The sequence below is a fragment of the Mus caroli genome, chromosome 6 (assembly GCF_900094665.2).
Source record: "Mus caroli chromosome 6, CAROLI_EIJ_v1.1, whole genome shotgun sequence".
NCBI lineage: Eukaryota > Metazoa > Chordata > Mammalia > Rodentia > Muridae > Mus > Mus caroli.
The window spans coordinates 122,344,651-122,355,549 of NC_034575.1; the positions used below are offsets into that span (position 1 = coordinate 122,344,651).

Genomic DNA, 10,899 nt, shown 5'->3' on the forward strand with positions numbered 1-10,899 from the left:
GGGGAGGGGAGGGGAGGGGAGAAAAGAGCCAGCACATAGTCAGAGAATGATTAGGCAGCATAAGCAAGGAGAACATGGGGCTTCTGAAGTTGGATGAAATCTGTGTTCCAAAAGGAGTGGGATCAAGCAAGAGCTGTGTGCTGTTGGTAGATTAAGTAGAATGTGGAACTGGGAATGAGCTGCCAGCTTTAGATCTGTACTGTCAAAGGGAAATAGAGGGACGACTGCAGTGGGTAAGAAGAAGTTTTAGATGTCAAGAGAAACAGAAGGGTGGGGTAGTAGGCTGAAGAAAAGTGGAGGGAACAAGACTTTATGAAAAGATAAGAGCGGTTTCAGGACATTTGTATGCTAATGAGCGTGATTCCGTAGAAAAGGAAGGATTGTTGATGCAGAAGAGAAAAATCAGTGTGTAATTGAGACAGGAAAGAGGGGTAGGATATAAGAAGAAAATGACAGTTGAGCTTTGGGAGAAGACAGTTATGCTCCACACAAAGAGAGGAGGGGGCACATGGAGGAGTGGTGGGAGGCGCAATGAATAGTCCGAGTTCTAGGCACCATGTCCACCATCAGGAGAAATCTCCTCAGGAAGCAAGTATTAACCACCAGGAGAATAAAAGAGACTATGTATGGGGTGAGGAAAGCAGCCAGGGGCTCCCTGTGCTGAGGCCTGGTGCAGTGAAGCAACCAGGCCATGCTTGTTTGACAGAAACTTAGATGTGACTTGACATAGAATTAGTCCTGATGATCTTTTATGGGGAAAAAAATGTGTAACTAGTTCTAAATATAGCTTCCTTCTTGGGGTTGTTTTCTTAAATGTCACAACGTGGCAGTGAAGAAGCTGTCTCACCAGGAAGGGGTGTCTGTGAGGACTCACCCCCACCCTGCTGAGGGCAGTGTGACCAGCAAGGGAAGGAATCTTTGAGCTTCGTCTATCTGCACAGCTTCTGGGAAGCACCTCTAGACCAGTGGTTCTCGACCTTCCTAATGCTGTGACCCTTTCATGATGCAGTTCCTCATGTTTTGGTAACTCCCAGCCATAAAATTATTTTTGTCTCTACTTCATAACTGTAACTTTGCTACTGTTATGGGTCATAATGTAAACATCTGTGTTTTCTGATGGTCTTAGGTGACCCCTGTGAAAGGGTTGCTCAACCCCCAGAGGGGTCATGACCCATGGATTGAAAACCACTTCTCAAGGCAGAAGATCCTATGTGCCGAGGTAGAACTACACACAGGTATATAGAATTACTAGGGGTCAGAAAAAAAAAAACTTAGAAACACCTAAACCAAGACAACAGTGAGCAACATGTCTGTCACCACAATCCTAGATCTTCCCTTCCGCTAGCATTTTTAATTGCACCGTTGAAGGCCCTCAAGTCTTATCGACCATGGAGGAAAGGTTTAGTTTTCCTTAAAGATTAGTCTGTTATCAGGGGAAGCCAAGGCAAGAACTCAAGGCAGAAGCTTGAAGCAGAAGCCACAGAGGATGGGTGCTTATTGGCATGTCACCTCTGGCTGTCACCTCTGGCATGCTCAGATACTGTTCTTACACAGGCCTACCTGCCCAGAGATGGTACCACCCTCAGTGGGCCGGGGCTCTTCACCTAAATCAGCCATCAGGAAAGTGCCCCCCCACACACACACACATGGCCACAGGCCAGTCTGATGGAAGAAACCCCTCATCAGTGGATGTTCCCTCTTTCCAGGCATGTCAAGCTGATAACCAACACTAGCCACCACGGTCATCTAAACATGAGACAGATCCCTCTCCCTTGTTTATCAATAAGGAAAGGACATTTTGTGCGAGTGAAATGCAGTGCCTATATCACAGGCTGTTGTGAGAAGTCTGATGGTATCAAGTTCATACTCAACCAAACACCATCATCCAAGACAGGAAGTCCAATAGGGTTAGGAAAACCAGTATGTTAAATGAGCCTTTAGTTTCCACCCACGGGGACAAAACACATCCTAGCTATTCAAGCATCAGATGGAAGATCAAATGCTTTCCTTCTTATTCAGAGTTGTTACAGGTACCTTTAACATTCGGCCACATCATAATACGAGGTACAAGACTGTTTTTGACATATGCTAAAAATATGTGTATTTGCTATTTATAAACATGTGCTATATGTGTATATTTAGCTGAATATTTATTGTATGATATAGATATATATCATTCAGATGTAGATACAGATGTGATGGCGGTGCTGGGCAACTGTGATCGTTTAGAAGTAAATTAAGTGAGATCTATGATGAGTCTGTGCTTCTTGCCTAGAGGCACTTTCCCGAAACCTTACAGAGAGAAAGAACGCAAGCAAAGTCTGATTGTCTCACTGAGTCTGGTACTGAACTCTGCAGAGGCAAAGGCGACCAAAAATCATGAGGGAAAGCATAAGAAAAGAAGAAGCTGCAAACTAACAACCCAGGAGTGAGCGAAGATCTCTGGGGGCAGAGTCCCTTCAGCTTCTATGAGGAGCCAATGCAGTTGGTCTTCTGTTAAGGGACTGCAGGAGAGTCTGTACTGTTAGAAACGCTGTTTAACAAGATTCAAACATGGCATTCATGATAAGACAAAGCCCAGGAAGCCTTCCCAGGGTGAGAAAGAACTTCCTCAACCTGATTAATGACATCTATAAAAACACCCCAGAGCTAATGCCACACTTGAAAGGGCTGGATGCTCTCTCTCAGGAACAAGGCGTGAACATGTTCCCACTGCTTACTTAACAGTGCATTAGAGGTCCTCCCTAGTGCAACAGAAAGAAATAAGAAACATACGGACTGGAAAGGAAGAAGAAAAACTGCCTTTGTTTGTAGATAGCATGATTGTAGGTGTAGGAAATCCTATGGGATCTGCCTTTAAAAATCTACTCCGAATATTAAATGAATTTAGTAAGCCTACAATTTCAGGGTAAAAATGTGAAAATCAATCTATCTCTATTATTTATAATAAAATGAAACCACATAGAATAATCAGATGCACATAACAGTTTGTGCTGCATGTAAGACCTGTGCATGGAGGAGTTTGAAGCATCCTTGAAATAAAATGGAGGAAGGTCTAAGTCAATGGAAAGGCACACTAGGTCATGATCAAGGCTGGAAGGCTCTGCCCTGCTAGGCTGTAAGTTCTTCCCAAACTGATCAGAATGCTCAACACAATGTCAGGCTGATTCTAAATTCAAGATGGTTTTAGGACTTGTAGGAAATTACAGAGCATCTGAAATAGCTTTAAAAGTCCTGAAAAGAGTTGGGTTTCAGGGTTCACATTGCCTTGCGGTTAGACAGCATTGGTATAGGGAAAGACACACAGCTGCATGGAAGAAATCAACCCATTCCCCTGTACTCAGTAGACCTGCAACAAAGGCACCAAGCTAACTCAAAGGGGAGAATACAGTTTTCCCCACATATGGACCCAAGACAGTTGGATATCTATCAATCTCAACATTTATCTTATGCCTTCAAAGATATGCAACTTTCTGGAAGAAAATAAGAAAGTCCTTACAACTTACACAAAACAACACAAGCCCTGAAAAAGAAAACTGGAGACATTGATCTTTGTAAAACTCGAGAGTTAAAAGTTTATGTTCTTCAAATGACCAGGATTAGAAAATGGCAAGGGCATCACAGACTCAGAAAATATTTACAACGTGAGCATCGGGCAGACAGAGGTCTCACATTCAAACACAGATGCAATCTTACAACTTAATTAGAAGTCTGTGCTATCAAATGGCCAGGAGGCTGGAGAGACGGCTCAGAGGTTAAGAGCACTGCCTTCCCTTCTCTGGAATTCAATTCCAAGAACCCACGTGGCTGTTCACAACCTACTGTGGACGAACCCAGTTCCAATGGCTCCAGCACCATCTCCAGGCCTTCACGGGCACCAGGCATGCACGTAGTGCACAGCCGTATAAACAGGCAAAAACACTCGCACATGGAAAACAATAAAACATAATACGTCTTTTAAAATAAAAGTGGCCAGAAGATTTAAGGATCTAAAAAAATCACCGCATGTTTCATTTATATAAAGTCATGAATCAAACAGGAACCAATGGCTCCTGTCCCCGGGCAAGGGGATTGTCTGCAGAGTGGCTTAACACGATTTTAGAAGTACTGGATTTTGATGGTAGTCATGGGTCTCTAAGCCAGTCCAAACTCATATAATGGTATACTTAAAACCAGCATGATTTACTGCTTATGAATGATGAATAAATGAGTTAATATTTAAAATACCCTGTCAGGATTGGAGAAATGTCCCAACAGTTAAGAGCATTTGCCGCTCTTGCAAAGGACCTGGTTCAATTCCTATGTGGTGGATCATAACCACCTGCGACTCCCCTTCCAGAGAATCTAATACCATATTCTGGATTCCTCGAGCACCAGGCATGTCTGTGACATACACGCATACATGCAAACAAAACACTCATATACATAAAATAAAAATGAATAAATCTTAAGAAAAAAAAACACAACATGGTCAAAAAGATACATTGAGTTTTTGTTGACCTGACAGAAACACCTTAGGAATTTTAGTAACTTTTGAGAGTTTAACCGGTGAAGACTTTTTACTTAATTTTACTTCCCTGCTCTGCCTTGGCAATGGTACATAGTCTGTCCTTGTTCCTGATCTTAGAGGAGAACATTCATCCTTTCTACTGCTGGGTGGCTTTTCCGTTTTATGTTACTGACAGGCTGAAGGAGTTCTTCCTCTTCTAGAAAGGTTTCCTTTGTTTTGACCCCCACCATGAATGTCTATCGACTTTTGTTGACTAGCTCTCCCGAGTCTGTAGAGAACCTACTGTGAGTCTCCCAGCACAGTAAATGGAATTGGCGTAAAGAACCCGCTGTGAGGTGTCACTAGAAGGGAGCCTGTGCATGTACAAGGACTGGAGGGGTGCTCTGCCTTTCTGGGACCACTGGGGCTGAGTCAGAGCAAGAGGTCTGGCATTTTGGAGTCAACTAAAATTTTTCTTTTTAGTATTTCCAGTGCCTTGATCTTTATGAGATACACCAGAGAGTAAGCCAGAAGCTCTGAACTGACAGTCAAAGTCTAACTGTGGGAACAAGCAAAGAGATAATCACCATACGATGTACTATAGACTTCAAGGGGCAGGTATGCCAGGAAGAGTGGTCTCCTGCCTGCGATTTGCAGATGAGTGGAGCGTTCTCAGGGAAAATAACCAGATAACAAGAGGAACATCAAGAGCTGTTTGATAGGTATGGCGGGGACTGGAGATCCATCCTTAGAGATACAAAGAGAACCCACCGTGAGATCTAGCTGCATAAGTGAGTCCATAGCAAAAACCCAGAAGTTAGAGTGTGGAGCTGGAGGGTCAAGTCTCAGCCGATGAATGCTGAGAGTCCAGAGCCCTCTGCAGGAGCCACCTGTGACCAGTTGTGGTGAGCCCTGACTGGCCTCCTGAGTTTGCAAACAGAGCTCCCTTCCACAGAGTCACGTGCCTGGAAAGGAGCTCTCTGCTCCAGGGGATCTCATCCAGAACCTGCTGTGCGACCCAGTGCCAGCCGAGGAGATCTGAGAGGATGCCTGCGGAGGTCTTCAAGGGGATGTATCTTTAGTGAGAAAAAGGCATAGAGAGTTGGCTTTTTCTACACTCCCTAGATGCCACGTCGTGATGAGTCATTGCTGTAGCCAGGGTCCCATTAGCCTGGATGATTAAGCCAATACCGTAGGTGATGTCATAACCAAGGAGGGGGGAGAAGCTTGGAACCCAATGACATCAACAAGCAGCTGAATCAGTCATCCATGAGGCCTTCCTACCGTGACATCTTATTAGGAAGCTCAGAACTGCCCCTCGTCACGCTGTTAGGACTGAGCTCGGTCATGACACACATGAAGCTATGCCTCGTTATATGTTTTAAATAAGATGGAGATGTAAGTCAAGGGCACGGCGCTCTTCTGATGGGGGTGGAGCCATGGGCTCCATCATCAGCACTGCAAAAATAAAGCATCAAGGCTTAAATACAGAAATCTACAAAATATTGTGACTATCTAGAAAAGTGATTTGGATGAAGAAGCCGTGCCATCTAGAGCACTCTCTGGTGACAGGTGTGAGTTCACATGGCCTAAGGAGAGAGAGATGGGGAAGTGGTGGGGGAGGGGAGGGCAAAAAGAGACTGACTGGCTAAGAAAGCTAAGCATGTTGAGAACAGGCCTTCAGGAAAGGTTTGATCTAACACTACTGCTGCTTTATCCAGGCTGAGTAGTTTTCCTTCTGCCTCTCCATTTTTACCATCCTAGATGATGACTCTACTCACAAACAGGCCTCTCTATTATTGTGTGCTTCCAAGACAACTATGGTCAAACCCTAAGAGTCTATACTTTCAGTTGGGTTAGCAACAAGTCCACTCCCCTCATAATGTGTGGTTTCGGAGTTGGAGCTTAGTGAGTGACCTGGGGTGGTACTACTTACTGAGACTCAAGCCAATCACTTTAGTCAGGAAGATGGAGTGTGCTAATTAGATAAAGGGAATTAAGATCCTACTCTGGAAACAGGAGTTCCATACCATCTCAACTATGAGACTAGATGTTTCAGAGCACTGTAACAAAGAACAGCATGCTGGGGCACTGGGACGCTGGGGCATTGGGGGAGGGGGAGGTAAGGACGCTCCTGGGTCTCTGGCTTGAGCACCCTTGAGAGAAGCATATAGAAAACAGGAAGCACTTTTCGGGTAAGGTAAGAGACACAGTGAGAGGATGCTGGTTATTTTGAATGAGATGGCAGTTTGGGTGCAGAAGTGGGTACAGGTGACAACGGTTCTACTGAAGGGACTGGAGAGAGGGAGAGATGTCAGTGGTACTGTTTGAAGAAGTTTAGAACTAGAGAGCAGAAGAGAGATGGGAGACATGCTGACCGAAGTTACCTTTCCAAAAATATATGTATAGATATGAGGAGTAATTCTCACTGTCAGCTTGACTAGTTTTAGAGTCACCCATAAAAGAACAACCTCAGGGATTGGAGAGATGGCTCAGCTGTTAACAGCAGTGACTGATCTTCCAGAGGTCCTGAGTTCAATTCCCAGTAACCACATGGGTGGTTCACAACCCTCTGTATCAGGTTCCGACGCCCTCTTCTGGTGTGTATGAAGTCAGCTACAGTGTACTCATAAATAAAATAAATAAACCTGTTTTAAAAAGAACATAGTCTATGGAAACATATATTTAAAAACAACAACAACAACATTGTGTTTCTGGAGAGGTTTAATGGAGGAGAGAAAACCACCTCTGAATTGTGGGTAGCATCATCCTGTGAACTGAGATCCCAGACTAAATAAAAAAGAGAAAGAAAGAAAGAAAGAAAGAAAGAAAGAAAGAAAGAAAGAAAGAAAGAAAGAAAGAAAGAAAGAAAGAAAGAGTAAATTAAACACCAGCCCCAGTCGTGCCTGACACTTCCTGTCACCACACCTCCTATGCCAGGATTGACTGTATCCCCTCAAACCATCTACCAAGATGAAACTTTTCTCTCTGAAGTTATTTCTATTAATTATTTTGCCATAGCACTAAGAAGAGTAGCAGAGTCTAGAGATACTTTAATGCAAGAGAATGAGTGGGAAATACAAGGGAAAAAAGACAAAGTCCAGGAGAGAAATGGGACCTTTGATGGCTGGGGTTTCATCTAGTGTGCAGCTAGACCAACTCACTAATCTGTAAGAGGAGCATGGTACCATTTTCACTGTGGTGACTGGGGCAATGCGGTGAGGAGAGGTAGGAATGTGTGGCTACCTTAAGTGGGCAAATGGATCTGGAAAACTGAGGGGGACCTGAGAGTCCCTGAACTTTCCGTTGTCTCTCTGAAGTGGTGTTATCTCCTGGCAGGCAGATGAAAAGATCCTACGGAAGGTAGAACACAGGTCCCAGGAAGAATGGAAGAAATAGTAGATGAGGAAAAGGGTGACAAGCCTTGCTCTCTTGGGCCACATCATCTAGAAGGTATGTGGTCCATTGTCATGGCGACCTTAGCCCATGTTAAAATGGTGCAGACATCTAGAAAGCATAAAAAGGTCAGAACAGGGACATAGGTTATAATTTCTGCTATGTCTTTCAGATCTCCTGCAAATCTCTTGTTGAAGTCCATGGATGTGGGAAGAGTATTAAGAAATGAGACCTAGTAAGTTGTGAGAGTTCCATACTCATGAATGGGTCAATGATGCTCTTCATGAATGGGTTAGTGACTACAGGAGTAGGTTATGGATAAAAAACGAGTTTAGGGCTGGGGATGTTACTCAGTGGTAGAGCCACTGTTCGGCATGCGAAACTTCCTGAGTTTAATTCCCAGTACTGAATAATAGTGTCCTCACTTGCTTTCTACTGCTGTGATAAAGACATGGTATAGTGGTTTGTATATGCTTGGCCCGCGAAGTGGCACTGTTAGAGGATGTGGCCCTGTTGGAGTAGATATGGCCTTGTTGCAGTAGGTGTGTCAGTGTGAATATGGGCTTTAAGACCCTCTTCCTAAAGCCGGGTGGTGGTGCCGAATACCTTTAATCCCAGCACTTGAGAGGCAGAGACAGGAGGATCTCTGTGTTTGAGGCCAGTCTGGTCTACAAAGTGAGTTCCAGGACAGCCAGGCTACACAGAGAAATCCTGTTTCAAAAAAAAAAAAAAAAAAAAACCCTCATCCTAGCTGCCTGGAAGCCACTATTCTGCTAGCAGCCTTCAGATAAATATGTAGAACTCTCCAGTACTGTCAGCCAAATCAGCTTCAATATTTGATAAATGACCAAGACTAAGGTTTCTGTTATAGCAGAAGAGAATACACAGAGTCAATCTGAAATGAAGAGTGTGTGATCTGAGTAAGGTGTAGTAACTCATGTGTGCAATCTCAGCACTCAGGTGGTAGAGGCAGGAGGATTGCTGCAAGTTTCATGCCAGCATGCGATACAAGTTTCAGGACAGGCTCTGTCTCAAACAAACAGAAATAGTTATTTAAAAAGCAGTAAGTGTGGTGTGAAATATTCACCTGTCAAAGTCTCAGAGGAAAGAATACATCTGCCCTGTGACTTTGACCTTTGAACCATCCATCCCATGGTTCAGCAGGCCCAGAAATGTTTTCAGAGTCAAACTTGGTTCCTGCTTTAGGCTCTCTCAGCCCTGTAAGTTAGAAAGTAAACTCAAGTCACAAGAAATGCACCCCTAATGGTTCATCCCTAGGAAGTATAATTGAGACCTGTTTCTTGCTACCTACTGCCCATGGCTTTAAGCCACATAGCCACACTTGAGTGAGTTTAGGTCAGAGCTGAACTTCTGTTCTTCATCCCTCAGGCTTCAGGGCTAGGGTCTCAGAGTCACATGTGGCTGTTGACAACCACAGTACACAGTGATCAGACATGTCCCCGCCACCACAGAAATTCTTATCAGACAAAGCACCCTCTGAGAAGCTGGCCTTGGGTCACCCCAGGCCACCAATGACCTCACGGCAGGCAGCATTGCTTGTGTGCCTGCAAGAATCATCTTTATGTCTTCAGTTTGCAAGGTTGTACATTGGAAGCATGGGCCCTGTTTACTCTGGTAACAACTGTTGCTGTGACTTTGTGGAAGGCATCCCCTGCCACCCAGCACAATGACTCCTCTCAAAGATTTAAAAAAAAAAATCCTGTTCTGGGTGTCAGACACAGCCCTGGGTCCCTTAAAGATTGGGTGGCTTTCACGGTATAGTCACTGTAAATCTCAAAGCTGATTTCATTACTTTACTGTCCTTAGGTGAACTTTGTGCCAGGTCTGAAGCCATATTTCTGCCATCAAACAGGACTCTGCAGTTGCTCCCATCTCTCTTTCTCTCTCACTGTTTCTTTTCCTCTCTCCTCCCTCTGACCTTTGTGGGTGAATAAAGGATGGGGGCCATTTTCTAAACTCATCTCTCCCCCCACCCCCCGCTATTTGTGTGTAGCTTGCATTTTTTCTTTAATTTTGTAAGTTTTTCCAGAAACAGAAATAAAACACATTCATATACATGCATGGCAATGTAGTTCCAGGTATACAGCTGTCACCATTGATATAAAGCAAATCTTTCCCGTCAAAGCACAAAACTCAGGTTTCTGCCCCTGCTGTGTAGCTACACTATTGAGAACACAGAGATTGTTTTACACATGGCCTGTGCCTTAGAACCCATTGCTCTAGGATCCTTTCAACCACCCAGGATGACATCTCAAACCACCACTTTCCTGGATGCAACAGATGAGTCACTGCCACCGTGACAAGCTTTCAAGCCTAAGCATGTAATAGGATAGGCTTCAGGATATGACCTATCCAGTAGTTGGCGACATTGGTTGACAGCAAGCAGACTATTGCGGCCTATTGCCATGATCCTTCGAGAGTGGCTTCAGTATGTTTTAGTGAGTGGTGTCTTAACAAACGTACGTGTATCTATTGTGTGCTCACCTATGGTGTGGCACATGTATGGTGATCAAATGACAGATTGTAGAAGTCAGGGACCTCCTTCCACCGCGTGAGACTCAAGGATGACTCGGGTCATCAGGCTTGGCAGGAAGTGGTTTACCTCTGAGCTGTCTTGCCAGCCCATTGTGTATTTTTTCCTCAAACAGTTAGAAGAGCGATCATATTGTCTTGCCTCCAAACTGCTAGAATCTTCTCATGAACTATTCTTGACCACTTTTTTGAGACAAACATTATGCTTACATGATATATGAATCCATAAATAAATACTAGGTTAAAGGGGCACACCCCTTTAATCCCAGCACTTGGGAAGCAGAGGCAGGTGAATTTCTGAGTTCGAGGCCTGCCTGGTCTACAAAGTGAGTTCCAGGGCATTCAGGGCTACACAGAGAAACCCTGTCTCAAAAAAAAAAAAAAAAAAAAAAAAAAAAAAAAAAAAAAAAAAAAAAAAAAAAAAAAAGAAAGAAATATTGGATTGTATTGCACTCACAAGA

At 44.0% G+C, this 10,899-nt stretch overlaps 1 long non-coding RNA gene across 1 annotated transcript; it reads left to right on the forward strand.

Moving 5' to 3' along the window:
* Window positions 1–5,774: 5,774 nt before the first annotated feature.
* On the forward strand, window positions 5,775–9,879 carry LOC110297130. Its single transcript, XR_002378252.1, has 4 exons — window positions 5,775–5,887; window positions 7,829–7,942; window positions 8,058–8,120; window positions 9,713–9,879. It is a non-coding gene; the product is annotated as an uncharacterized LOC110297130 (long non-coding RNA).
* Window positions 9,880–10,899: the final 1,020 nt, after the last annotated feature.